The sequence below is a fragment of the Anabrus simplex genome, chromosome 5 (assembly GCF_040414725.1).
Source record: "Anabrus simplex isolate iqAnaSimp1 chromosome 5, ASM4041472v1, whole genome shotgun sequence".
Taxonomy (NCBI): domain Eukaryota; kingdom Metazoa; phylum Arthropoda; class Insecta; order Orthoptera; family Tettigoniidae; genus Anabrus; species Anabrus simplex.
The window spans coordinates 182,838,215-182,852,553 of NC_090269.1; the positions used below are offsets into that span (position 1 = coordinate 182,838,215).

Sequence of the window (14,339 nt, forward strand, 5' to 3'; positions counted from 1 at the left end):
ACGTAACTCCCTTTACCCGAACACCATCGAATTATTATTAATAGGATCAAACTAATTTAAGTAAAATTTATTTATATAAACGCTCTCTGTTTGAATCCCGTTCACGTTACAGTAAAGAAGCACTTTCAAGCATCTCAAAAGTCAAAACAGCTCTTTAAAAATTGATAATATTTTTATAACTTACTTTCCTTATCCTCTGTCCGTGGGTGTGATGGGAGCCTTATTTCAAGAAAACCCTTAAATTGAACTACGTTAAAGCAGAAGCAACGTGGGCTAGAGGATTGACGGAACTTTTGTTTACTTTCCATTCCCGGGTCTCCTGGAGGGGGACGCCATCTCTCAGGACAGGAGATGTGCGGCTATTTGCGATGCAGTGAGGGACGGAGAAGAAGGGATCGGCCGTGGGCGGCATTTGCCTGGAAGTGAAAATGGGAAATCACGGAAAACCGTTCTCTGGACAGCTGACGGTGGGGTTTGACCCACTCGCCTTCCGAATTCAGAGACGCACCTCACTATCTGCTCGGTGACGGAACAAAGTATAATTTAATGTGAATTGAGAAAGAGATACAGTACTGTGCCATTCTCATCAAATTCTAAAGGAGAATTCAATCCGCAACAGACTGTACGTAGGTCAAAACTTATGAAATGCTACAGTTAGAGCGGCAAGCAGGGTTAGAGTAATGTTTGGAATGAACAGTCTATCCTCTTTGGTCGGAACTGTGTAGTCGAAACCTACCGCCAGCGCTACCTATCAGGCGAAAGTTCAACTAAAAGCGCCGTTACTACTGGTGACCTCTAGCAGTATAATGTATAACTTGGAAGGCCTACACAATCTCATGCTAGATGGCGCCAACTGTTCCGACTGCTATCCATTCTCTTTGGACTGCTCCGCGAGTGCCACCAATCTGCTTCCATGCCACAGAGGCGTGGGACTTACACCATTGAGCTATATACTGTTATTAAGTTTCAGTCAATAACAATGGCAAATACGTTATGCTACCTCTATGGCACAGATCCATATACTCTATGGTTACATCTGCTGTACCTTAGCATAGGTCGGACTCGAATTAACATTTAGAGCACACAAAGGTTTTCATTTCTCTTGAAAGTTCTTTCCTAATTCTTAAACTAATAGGTCGACTAATTCAATCTGCAATTAAACTGTTTAAGTAGGCCTACTAGCTTGTATTTTATTTTTTCTTCAAATATTATTTTAAATTGGTCCGCCACTGTGGTGTAGTGGTTAGTGTGATTAGCTACCATCCCCCGGAGGTCAGAGTTCGATTCCCGGCTCTGCCACGAAATTTGAAAAGTGGTACGAGGTCTGTAAAGGGGTCCACTCAGGGTCGGGATGTCAGCTGAGTAGAGGTGGTTCGATTCCCACCTCAGTTATCATCGAATTGATTTTCCGTGGTTTCCCACTTCTCCTACAGGTAAGTGCCGGGATGGTACCTAACTTAAGGCCACGGCCGCTTCCGCTTCCTTCCCTCTTCCTTGTCTATCCCTTCCAATATTCCTATTCCCCCACAAAGCCCCTGTTCAGCATAGCAGGTGAGGGCCACCTGGGCGAGGTACTGGTCCTCCTTCCCAGGTGTATCCCCGACCCAAAGTCTCACGCTCCAGGACACTGCCTTTGAGGCGGCAGAGGTGGGATCCCTCGCTGAGTTGGAGGGAACAGATTAAGAAAGAAAGAAAGAAAGAAAGAAAGAAACACAGGCCTATACACTCGAAGATCAATATATATACATTGTGTTAAATTTCTAATAAATGCGATCATACTATTGGCTGTTATTAGTGAGTATACTTGCTGTATTTTAGCACCAGATTTAATACTCAAGTATGTATCAGTTGTTATGATGAATGGTGATGATAATAATTACGATGAAAATAATGGGACTATAATAATAATAATCTTCTTCTACTTCCTTCCTTATCTGTTTACCCCCCCCCCCCCCAGGGTCGGTTTTTCCCTGGGACTCACCGAGGGATCCCACCTCTACCGTCTCAAAGGCAGTGTCCTGGAGCTTCAGACTCTGGGTCGGGATACAACTGGGGAGGATGACCAGTACCTCGCCCAGGCGGCCTCACCTGCTATGCTGAACAGGAGGCTTGCGGGGGGATGGGAATATTGGAAGAGATAGACCAGGAAGAGGGAAGGAAGCGGCCTTGGCCTGATGATAGGTACCATCCCGGCATTTGCCTAGAGGAGAAGTGGGAAACCACGGAAAACCACTTCCGGAATGGCTGAGGTGGGAATCGAACCCACCTCTTCTCAGTTGACCTCCCGAAACTGAGTGGACCCCATTCCAGCCCTCGTACCATTTTTCAAATTTCGTGGCAGAGTCGGGAATCGAACCCGGGCCTCCGGGGGTGGCAGCTAATCAACCACTACACCACAGAGGCGGACTCTTCTTTTACCCTTTACCCTCCAGGGTTGTTTTTTTCCCCTCGCACTCAGCAAGGGACCCCACCTCTACCGCCTCAAGGCCAGTGTCCTGGAGCGAAGAGTTTGGGTCGGGGCGATGAAGCTGGGGAGGAGGACCAGTACTTCGCCCAGGTGACCTCACCTGCTATGCTGAAACCCCCTCCCACGCCTCTACTCAGGTGACATTTCGAGGCTGACTAGGCCCCGTTCCAGCTCTCGAAACACTTTTCAAATTTCGTAGCAGAGACGGGAATCGAGCCCGGGCTTCCGGGGTTGGCAGCTAATCACTAGACCACAGAGGCTTCATTTCATAATTCTCTTCTGCCTACCTAATTGGATAGTTACTCTAGGTCGATGTTTCTTATGTACTGTACATGTCTTTCTAACATAACTATGTAGCTCTGTATTGCACAATTTTTGCTTGGCAATTTTTAGATTAACAACGTTGTGAACATTGAATGCTGATAACAATTATCATTACACGTCAAGAAAAGAAAAGCAAAATTTTCTGGAGGAGCTGGGATTTGAACCCAGGACTTTCTGCATGCGAAGCAGACACTCTACCACTGAGTTACACCCCCGACGCTCTGTTGCACGCTCACTGAGCTGTTTACAACGGAACGCTGTTTTATTTATGAAAATAATTTTATATGGATGTTTATTTTTTGAACGATAGGTCATAAATATTCATATATCACCTTTCCTAGCACGTAGAAGAGATTAAGTATTATTCATATATAGGTTAAGTAGGTTCCGTGAAGACTTGATTTAGGAACTATTTTAACTAATACCTTGCAGTCTTTGTGTAGGCGTTTTCCGTGGTTTCCCATTTTCACACCAGGCAAATGCCGGGGCTGTACCTTAATTAAGACCACGGCCGCTTCCTTCCAATTCCTAGGCCTTTCCTATCCCATCGTCGCCATAAGACATATCTGTGTCGGTGCGACGTAAAGCAAAATAGCAGCTTTGTGTAGTCATTCAATTCTTTCATGCGGTGTGAGCGTAGTATGCTTTTATACGAGTTCGAACGAGTTACATGTAAAATTTACTTTGTATCGGGAAGTGTTACCAATAACGTCCAGTTATATGGTACATTGCATGTCTGGGTACGAAAGGACAATTAGCAGTATCGGTACGCTGGAATCGCGAGGTTTTGGATGGAGGTCCTATAGACAAATTGAGGTGTTGACCACAAAGGTCTAACCCCATAAAGCGATACCGGCACTGAAAAAACGTTGAAGTTTTTGATAGTGTATACGCTAGCGTTTCGTTTATTATAAATAGCTCAACTATATTGGAGACTAATTATCTTAAGGGAGATGTTCAATAAATATCCAGTTTCTTTGCAATAATTTGAAAAGGCTAGGAAAACAACAGATAGGGAATCTGCTACCCGTGCGACTGCCCTAAACGCAGATCAGTACCGGTAGTGATTGAGACTTAAAAAAGTAGTGTTGAAGGTAAGTTCTGTTTCAAAAGTGAATTATGTCTCGATTTGTGAAGTTTTTAAGATTAAATGAAATGTTATATGTAACTCTTAAGAACGCGGTGCAATGCAGCTTCCTAAACCAAGCATGAGTACATCATGTACTTAGATACAGGTCCTATAGACAAATATTGAGGTGTTGACTGCCACAACGGTCTAACCCCATAACGCAATATTGAAAAAATGAGGTTGAATTTTTTGGTATTGTATACGCTAGCGTTTCATTACAGCAAGATTTAAAGAAATTTAAACGGAACTAAATATTCTAGTCCGCCTCTGTGGTGTAGTGGTTAGCGTGATTAGCTGCCACCCCGGAAGCCCGGGGAAGGCCACGGCCGCTTCCTTCCCTCTTCCTTGCCTATCCCTTCCAATCTTCCCATCCCTCCACAAGGCCCCTGTTCAGCATAGCATAGCAGGTGAAGCCGCCTGGGCGAGATACTGGTCATTCTCCCCAGTTGTATCCCCCGACCAAGAGTCTGAAGCCTCGGGACACTGCCCTTGAAGCGGTAGAGGTGGGATCCCTCGCTGAGTCCGAGGGAAAAGCCGAACCTGGAGGGTAAACAGATGATGATGATGACTACATATTCTTCTTCTTCTGCTTCGTCTGTTTACACTCCAGGGTCGGTTTTTCCCTCGGACTCAGCGAGAGATCCCACCTCTACCGCCTCAAGGGCAGTGTCCTGGAGCTTCAGACTCTGAGTCGGGGGATACAACTGGAGAGGATGGCCAGTACCTCGCCCAGGCGGCCTCACCTACTGTGCTGAACAGGGGCCTTGTGGGGAGGGGGGGATAGGAAGTTTGGAAGAGATTGACAAGGAAGATGGAAGGAAGCGGCCGTGGCCTTAAGTTAGGTTCCATCCCGGCATTTGCCTGGAGGAGAGGTGGGAAACCACGGAAAGCCACTTCCAGGATGGCTGAGGAGGGAATCGAACCCTCCTCTACTCATTTGACCTCCCGAGGCTGAGTGGACCCCGTTCCAGCCCTCATATCACTTTTCAAATTTCATGCCAGAGAAGGGAATCGAACCCGGGCCTAATTACACTAACCATTACACCACAGAGGCGGACGAACTAAATCCTCATCTTCATTAAAAGCTGCCTCCACGTCAGTCACTAAAGGATTTTCAGGACAAGTTTTTAATTCTTTGTAAAACGTGTGATAGATTTACGGAATAAAAGTCATCAAACTCAGTAGATCACAGTGGCGTGCACTGAACCTCAGGTAAAGAACTTTGTATTAACATTTTCTAATTATTCCTTAGAACGCTTTTTATAATGTTTAAAAATTGCGAACATCTAAGCCAACCCAAGTACAGCTGTCTCGACAATCCGCTCGCACTACTGCAGTTCAGCTTCTCCAGCGAGCTGGGTTTCCTTGCCGGCGCGATAGAGAGTTACCCCCAGGGAAATTTAAGGTCGCTTGGGTGACGCATGCATTTGAAGCTTCCTCGAGGCGGAGCTGTGGCCCCTCCTCCGACAGCAATTTACGGCGACAGGCCAGCTACCTTAGGTAAGGGGTGTTAGTTTTAATACTTGACACTCGAATTCTTCAGCGCCACACACTAGAGACTGCAAGAAAAATATCAACATCTTAACAGTACAGCCACTTGCACATCGTCTTGCTAATAAAAATAGAGCCAGTATATTAAATCAATTGTAATATAGAAGAATATACTTTAGTCTTGGGTTTTGGGATGTATAAAGTTTTTTCGAGCAATTCATTGATAGCACGTGTAGAGTATGTGTTCCGATAGCCGCAGAAAAATATTTAGGTTACCCAGCATGGGCACAGTGTTAAGCGCGAATGGTTGTGATGATGGTATATAGCGAATTTTTGTAGTGTTCCTTCTGAATTATAGGTGAAGGTTTCGCGAGTTCTGTGGCATTCTTCATGAATATAACGTGTGTTATACGCCATGACAAATATTTTCCCTTGTTTGTCGTTGATGCACGTAGCACTCAGTATGCGAGTTTAACTATAAAACTTCAACAACTGTAAAATACCAGTTAAATTTTGCTGATTAGTTTAGATTAGGCTTTTTAAGTAAAAAAACAAATCGTCCCAGTGTATTTTTGTGAAAACCATGCCTGTACTATCACGAAGCGTCACCGGATGAAACTGTAAGTACATTGTTTAAAATCTACTATAGATTAAGTTATGATGGTGTCGTCACTGCCGTGAATATCCATTTGGAAGTATGTGCGAGCGTGTGGTTGAAAATGTTCTTGAAAGATCTTTCTCAGGTAGACCTTTCCACGAAAAAATGGTAATGTTGACTTTAGAAAGTGTAGTGTGGCTACGATTGTTTATATTTTTAAAAAAACTTTTTTGCAGCTGGGGTAATGAATATGTTCACCGCACGCCACTGGACTAGATTATTTACCTTTGTAGTATCTTGAGTCTGATTAGCGTGATTAGCTGTCACCCACAGAGGCCCGGGTTAGATTCCCGGCTCTGACACGAAATTTGACAAGTGGTACGGGGGCTGGAACGGGTTCTACTCAGCACCGGGAGGTCAACTGAGCAGAGGTGGGTTTGAATCCCTCCTCAGCCACCCTCGAAGTGGTTTTCCGTGGTTTCTCACTTGTCCTCCAGGCAAATGCCGGGGTGGTGCCTAACTTAAGGCCACGGCCGCTTCCTTCCCCTCTTCCTTGTATATGCCTTCCAATATTCCCACCCCCCCCCACACAAGGCCCCTGTTCAGCATAGCAGTGAGGCCGCCTGGGCTAGTCTTCCTCCCCAGTTGTATCCCCCGACCCAAAGTCTCACGCTCCAGGATATTGTCCTTGAGGTGGTAAAGATGGGATCCCTCACTGAGTCCGACGGAAAAACCAACCCCGGAGGGTAAACAGATTCAGAAAGAAAGAAAGAAAGAAAGAAAGAAAGAAAGAAAGAAAGAAAGAAATAATCTTGAGTCTGTGGTAAGACCACTAGTGTATGTTACAAACCATTAATCTCGTCATTATTCCGTATTGAAAATTGCTAATCACAAGGAGTAATTTTAATACCACCTATTTAATACAATTTATTCCACTATTGTGTGGTCAAATACACATAGAAATTACCAGAATTTTAAAGGTACACGTTTCTCCCACTATTTATTGGGCATCATTAGCCTCGTTCAATCTTAAAACACACACTGATCTGAGGAATCTTAACAATTTACAAAAAACGTATTGATGAACACTTACAGGTGTTGATACTGTGGTTGCATAATGATTACAGCACAAAAAATATTGAATAAAATAGTTACATATACTAAAATCACTTTGACCGGGCGAGTTGGCCGTGCGTGTAGAGGCGCGCGGCTGTGAGCTTGCATCCGGTAGATAGTAGGTTCGAATCCCACTATCGGCAGCCCTGAAAATGGTTTTCCGTGGTTTCCCATTTTCACGCCAGCCAAATGCTGGGGCTGTACCTTAATTAAGGCCACGGCCGCTTCCTTCCAACTCCTAGGCCTTTCCTATCCCATCGTCGCCATAAGACCTATCTGTGTCGGCGCGACGTAAAGCACCTAGCAAAAAAAAAAATCACTTTGAAAAATTAAAACGTTCGTCTAAAAGTAATTGTGTCACATTGTATTTTAAAAATAATCCATGTCTGACACTGAAATGGATCTTTTTGATAAAAAGCTTGAACGATATACTGTATTTCACGCCTGGGGAATAGATTATCAAAACCAAGGCTTCACAGGATAAGAATAATACAGTTAAAAGTGAACCCATGACCTTTGTGCCCTAAGAATTTTAAGTATGAAAATTATTACGGTAGGCCCCATGTCAATTGTAATAGGAAGCTAGTAATTTTTATATATATCACGGGAGTGACACGTGGCAAGGAGGTAGCTACTTACCGTCCCACGCTCTGAGATGTGACGTCATCCGCACGTGTCGAATGTGGAAGGATACAGAAGAAAGTTTATGTTGAATAAATATAATTAAATGAAAGAAGACTGCTAAGCCATTTCTGGGGATTATTTCAGATGGACGCGCGTGTATAGCTTACCCACTCTAAGTCGACAAAAAGTAGTGCCTATCAAATGAGGTCATTTAACTGGTTAATTTAATGAGAATAAATTTTAAATGTCCATGAACACTACCGCTAGCAATGTAGCAAGTAGGTGGTTACATCATAAACTCTTTTAAATACAGTTCATTTAAATCGAAAAAGTTACGCAAATTTTCTTGGCGGCAAAGGGAAAATGCCTGGAAAGAGGGGGTACTGTCTATAAATATAGAAGGGACGCCATGTTGACACCCCTGCATTTTGTATCGTGAGGCTGAAGACAGAGGGTTGAACTGTTCTGTAAATCGATCGACAAGTAGACTAAGTCCAACCAACAGATTTTAGCCGATGTGGCTGGGGTCTTGACTCCATGTGGAGATAGTTTTTCTTTGAGCAGAAGTAATTGTATAAAAAGGACGGTCAAGATACCGAAGAAGTATTTATAAATTGGTGTGTGGTAGGGAGAGTAATTCGTGTGCGGGTAATAAATACTATCAGTCAAGTGCGATCAACAAAAACGACAAGTGAAGGGCATTTCTTTTTTTAATGCTTTATTTCCAGTAAAAAGGAAGAACAATGCAATGTACAGCCAAAAATTTAAAAATGGCTAAATAAATGACAGAGGGTCGCCGGTGAGCCCAAAGATGAACGCTGGCGTGACTTAAGGTAGGTAATACGCCATTTTACCGCCTACTATATCTTGTTTCATGATGTCAGACTTATATGTATTTGAAGTGGGTATTTATGACGCAGTGGTCACTCATAATGTTTCTTTGTGAATGTTAGAATATGATGAAAAGGGTCATCTGTTTTATTTTCTGCTTGGATAAATTTTTAAAGTATTGCGAGTGCCGTGTAATGTTGCAAAAGTTACTGAACCGTGTGTTTGGTCTCCTCCCGCCTTAAAGGACTTGGTACCTGCGCTGTGCTCCTAGCGAGCTCATTGAAAATTTACTACCATCATTGTGCGTATTTCTGAATGTCCTAGGCATTGATTGTGTAATAAATGTGTCTCTCCCTGTTCCTCACTTATGGCTCCATGGACAAGGAATTCTTTCCGTCCTGGGGCGTCCCTCCGTATTTGCATTTCTTTCGTATGTCGATCGTCTGCCATGCTCCCTCGCGTGTACTTACCCCCTCCCGGCTTCTCCGAGAGAGGGGCGTGATGACGTTGGTATCGGGACCTACCCCTCCCGGCGAGCCAGTGTGCCTCGCCGGGCGGTGGTCCGTCTCACTTACCTGCTGCTCTTGGTGGAGAGCACTACTCTTGGGTCGAACCGAGGACCGTGAGAGGGGCATGGGAGGTAAGATCTACTGGCTTGCTATGTGTTGGTAGGATGATGGGAGGAACTAGGAACTTGTACAGATATGTAACGCCATGTATCTGGTTGTAATTGATAAGGAACGGCTTGGTGCCGAGATATTTTGTGAAAGTAACGTAAAGTAACTTAAAGTGTTGTACGTTTCTTGTAACATGAAAGAAAGATTCCAGAATGTTCTGGACGTGTAGTTTAGGGAGTACGCGTGTCATTGTGCCTTCACTGATAGAAGAGTTTTCCTTACCTTGTAACTGGCGAGCTGTATATACGTTGTAGCGCTGTAGTGATTAGTAAGACATTTATTTGGTACCAAGGTGCGCAGCTTACGTTATGTTAAACCTTTTATTAGAGGAGTGGAATTCCTCTTATATTTTACAAGGATGAGAAATGGAAACGGGTTAAAACCCTTCTTTAGTTATGTTATGTTGATTTTCGTGCGCTTCCGAATTGGTTTGTTTTACATTGTCTATGAATAAAGTTGTTGTCAAGCTGTTTGAATTGGGACTTGACATTATCCTCTGGGTTGGACCTTACATTTATATCCAGATCCCTGGCCCGCTCTCCTTTGGGTCATCCTGCCGGGGGTACGGCACAGTGATGGTAGCAGAGCGTGGTTCGATCTGGATTTCCTTTTTTTTCATTTACTTGCGAAATTTGAGCTCCCAGAGCTCTCTCGTCTCGGTGTTTGTAATTGTGCCTTGTGTGTTGTATCATTTACACGATGTCTGCTCGCGACATTATTTATCCGGGAGCTTTGCGGAAGGAGGAATTGCTGTATGAGTTAGCAATACGTAATTTGGAATCGAAAGGGACAGTTAAGGCCGATGAACTCTTGTTGAGGAACAATTTACATCGGAATGTCTCAGCGCCCTGTTATACCGAAGGCGAGGTCACGAGTTCGGTATCCCTTATTGAGACTAACCTCTCTGATATCGTCTCAGTAATCTCTGGAACATTGATGAACTGTTACCAGAGAGGATTGACCCCCTTAACATCAGGGCAATTTGGAAAAAGGCTAAGGAAAACCTCAAGGTGTCCTATGAGAAGAAGAGAGAACGTTACAATGAGGGGCGCCGACCGACCGATCTCGCTGTAGGAGATAATGTTTTTGTTAAGAATTTCGTGCCTTCCGGGAAGCTCGCTCCTAGATTCCGAGGACCGTATGAAATTATTGATTTCTTAACGCCGGTCACCTTGTTGGTAAAGGATCCGGAGACGGAGAGAGTCTTCCGAGTTCATCTTTCGCAAGTAAAGCCTGCTTAGCGTTTCAGCTACGGGTACCTTGGTTTCATGTGGTATGAAGCTTTAACTTGGTTATCCGGAGAGTTTTGACTCATTTCCATTCTTGTCGGAGATATGCTCTTCCCTTAGTTAGTTTAAGTTTGTTCTTCCCTTTTTAAGAAAAACAAATCTGGATGTATTATTTATTTATTATGAATGATTTAATGTGAGTCCTCCCGGAGTCCTATCGCACCCGTACTGCTCCCATGCCCCCGGTCCGGTCCCCTACACTGCATTGGCCCCCTGTACCCTGTACCGGTGGATGGATATCTTTCGACATCTTTGCTGGCCTTCTGCTTTATTTTACAGTGGACTGGAGTATCCACCTACGCCCACTGCTCCATGAGAAGGGCCCCTCGTGGCTGCGATTCCTGGCGATCATTGACTCCAGCCGCCGTGTCTTACGGCTACCGAGTTCAGAAGGATTGGGATTTCCAGCGTCTAAGTTGCCTAAGGAGGCTCCGAGACGGTCCGCTACTGTGGCCGTTGTCCTGCATGCATGCCGCTCAAGGTTTGGTTGGGTTGTATCCCAGCTATGATGGTTGCCGGCCCTGATGGCCCACCTTTCCCCTGGCGATTGCTGGGGACATCATCATTGAACTGAATGTTGCCATATCCCGGGATATACTTGTCAAAGACTCGCTACTTCATTGTGGTGTACAGTAAGAAACTAATTTTTTGATACAGCAAGAATGTAAGGTCAGGGATATACTTGGCAAAGACTCGCTACTTCATTATGGTGTATAGTAAGAAAGTAATTTCAGTGCTAATCTTGGCAAGAACTCGCTATTTCGTTTAATGTACAGCAAGAATGTAAATTCAGAGATAATCTTGGACTCACTACGTCATTTTGGTGACCAGCAAGAGTATTAATTTTATATATTATCTGGGCAAAGACTTGTTTCTTCATTTTTATGTGCAGCAAGATGTTACTTTTGTATATAGTTATTTATTGTAAAGCAAGAACACTATTGTATATCCAGCAAGTATTCAAGATAATGAACTTTATGCGGCTGATCTTTATGGAAGGAAAACACTTTGGTCAACCCTGGGTTGGTGTTTTGGGGGGGAGGTCTGAACCGTGTGTTTGGTCTCCTCCCGCCTTAAAGGACTTGGTACCTGCGCTGTGCTCCTAGCGAGCTCATTGAAAATTTACTACCATCATTGTGCGTATTTCTGAATGTCCTAGGCATTGATTGTGTAATAAATGTGTCTCTCCCTGTTCCTCACTTATGGCTCCATGGACAAGGAATTCTTTCCGTCCTGGGGCGTCCCTCCGTATTTGCATTTCTTTCGTATGTCGATCGTCTGCCATGCTCCCTCGCGTGTACTTAGCCCCTCCCGGCTTCTCCGAGAGAGGGGCGTGATGACGTTGGTATCGGGACCTACCCCTCCCGGCGAGCCAGTGTGCCTCGCCGGGCGGTGGTCCGTCTCACTTACCTGCTGCTCTTGGTGGAGAGCACTACTCTTGGGTCGAACCGAGGACCGTGAGAGGGGCATGGGAGGTAAGATCTACTGGCTTGCTATGTGTTGGTAGGATGATGGGAGGAACTAGGAACTTGTACAGATATGTAACGCCATGTATCTGGTTGTAATTGATAAGGAACGGCTTGGTGCCGAGATATTTTGTGAAAGTAACGTAAAGTAACTTAAAGTGTTGTACGTTTCTTGTAACATGAAAGAAAGATTCCAGAATGTTCTGGACGTGTAGTTTAGGGAGTACGCGTGTCATTGTGCCTTCACTGATAGAAGAGTTTTCCTTACCTTGTAACTGGCGAGCTGTATATACGTTGTAGCGCTGTAGTGATTAGTAAGACATTTATTTGGTACCAAGGTGCGCAGCTTACGTTATGTTAAACCTTTTATTAGAGGAGTGGAATTCCTCTTATATTTTACAAGGATGAGAAATGGAAACGGGTTAAAACCCTTCTTTAGTTATGTTATGTTGATTTTCGTGCGCTTCCGAATTGGTTTGTTTTACATTGTCTATGAATAAAGTTGTTGTCAAGCTGTTTGAATTGGGACTTGACATTATCCTCTGGGTTGGACCTTACATTTATATCCAGATCCCTGGCCCGCTCTCCTTTGGGTCATCCTGCCGGGGGTACGGCACAGTTACTAATGAGGGTTTCGAAGTGATATCAGTCCAAAGTAGATCGTCATTTCCGTGTATTTTGTTGCTTATATTTTGTGATGTCAAATTAAGATGTTTATTCGACGTAAAATTTTCAGTTGGAATTTTGAAGGAATTGGTGCAAAGGGATCCGTGGTTACCCAGTTTCAATCGGGTGGAAGCACTGTGTGTAGTGTTGAGTAATGCAGATCGGTGAATTTTGTCACGAAGTGTAACGTATTCTATGTCCGTTCAAACCGTGTCTGAGTGACAAAAATAACAGTAAAATCTGTCAGTCATTTTCGTGAAAATCCAGTTTTAAAATACGAGATCATTTTATGCGAAGTTGTTCATTATTAAAGTATTGTGCGTTATTAGGCGTCGTGGATTCTAGCAAGGATTTTTATTCCAGTTCTTTTGTTAGTGAGAGTCGTCGAGTTTGAGAAACATAGATTAGATTTGTCGTATGAGTTGAGATATGATTTGTGAATCAGGTGATTGGAAGCCTGTAGATGATGCCGGGACTTTGTGGGAGCCCGAGGAAGATTTTATAATGTTTGGGATGGAAAGTAGAATGCGAGAATCCACGAAGGTATTAATTTGCGACGTGTACAATTATTGTAGGACATTTAAAAGTAAATCTATGTGCATATTGGTTTGGTCAGAATATCGTATTTTGTTCTATGTTGCGAAGTCAAAGGGGTTCATTCTTAGAAACCAGCCATGTGTTTCATGTTGAAACTGACAGCCAAAGGAGGGTCGTCTGTTGCGATACCGCCAGCTGATCGATAGGGGACAGTTTTTGTATAACGGAAGGTGTGTAGAGTGTTACGCATTGAAACGAGATTGCATTCTTGGCAGCGGATATCATTAACTACGGGATCTAGTTGAAATTTTCATCCGGGAATAACGTGTAGGTTATTAGATACTGTGAATTTGTTTAATTGAGATTGTAATGCATATCTGAAACCCTAAAGTTAGAGTATAATGTGCGAGGTTAGCCAATTTCAGGGTTGTCCAAAATATAGAGTGGTGGTAGTGATGATTGGTTTGTTTGTGAGGGTGCACAAAGTTTATGATATGTTACGACAAGATATGACATCGTAATCGGCTTACACTATATGGCGAGTTACTTTTGGTTTGTACTAGATTATTAGGGTTATCCAAGTATTAATAATGGCTAGGGTTAGGTTAGATTTAAAGTGTGATGTCATGAAACAAGATATAATACTGGAAATGAATGATGTAAAAGTTTTTCCAGCTACAAAATAATGCCAGATGATAAACATTACACACGAATTGAATATAACTGCGCCAAACGTTGAGTAGGGACTTGGGAAAGAAGCCATTCGTCCGTGGAGATAGAATTTGTTGTTCATTAAGATTTCATTAAATAATTTTAATTTATTTAATTATTAAATTCAGTGGAACCGTATTTGAGAAATAACTTTAAAGCAAGCGAATAACTTGGGGATGCATTCTGGAAATCTTAGTTTTATTTTCTGGGAATATTTAAATGTTAACGTAACGATTAAAGGTACATATCCGAAGGTAATGGATTTTACTGCAACAAATTATTGTGAGCGTTGTTGTTGTTGCATTATTTGACTTTGATTGATTGAGCAGTAAATGTGCTGGGGTTAGTAAAGTGGAAAATTTGGTCATCAACCGATGTAACTTAATTGTGTTTAGCCTTCAGCTTAGAAACTT

At 43.4% G+C, this 14,339-nt stretch overlaps 1 protein-coding gene and 1 non-coding gene across 2 annotated transcripts in view; both read right to left on the reverse strand.

Moving 5' to 3' along the window:
* The window catches only part of LOC136874423 (uncharacterized), a 463,178-nt gene that overhangs the window by 294,242 nt on the left and 154,597 nt on the right, over positions 1 to 14,339 (reverse strand). The gene's annotated exons all lie outside the window — the stretch shown is intronic.
* On the reverse strand, positions 2,935 to 3,006 carry TRNAA-CGC (transfer RNA alanine (anticodon CGC)). The gene has a single exon. It is a non-coding gene; the product is annotated as a tRNA-Ala (tRNA).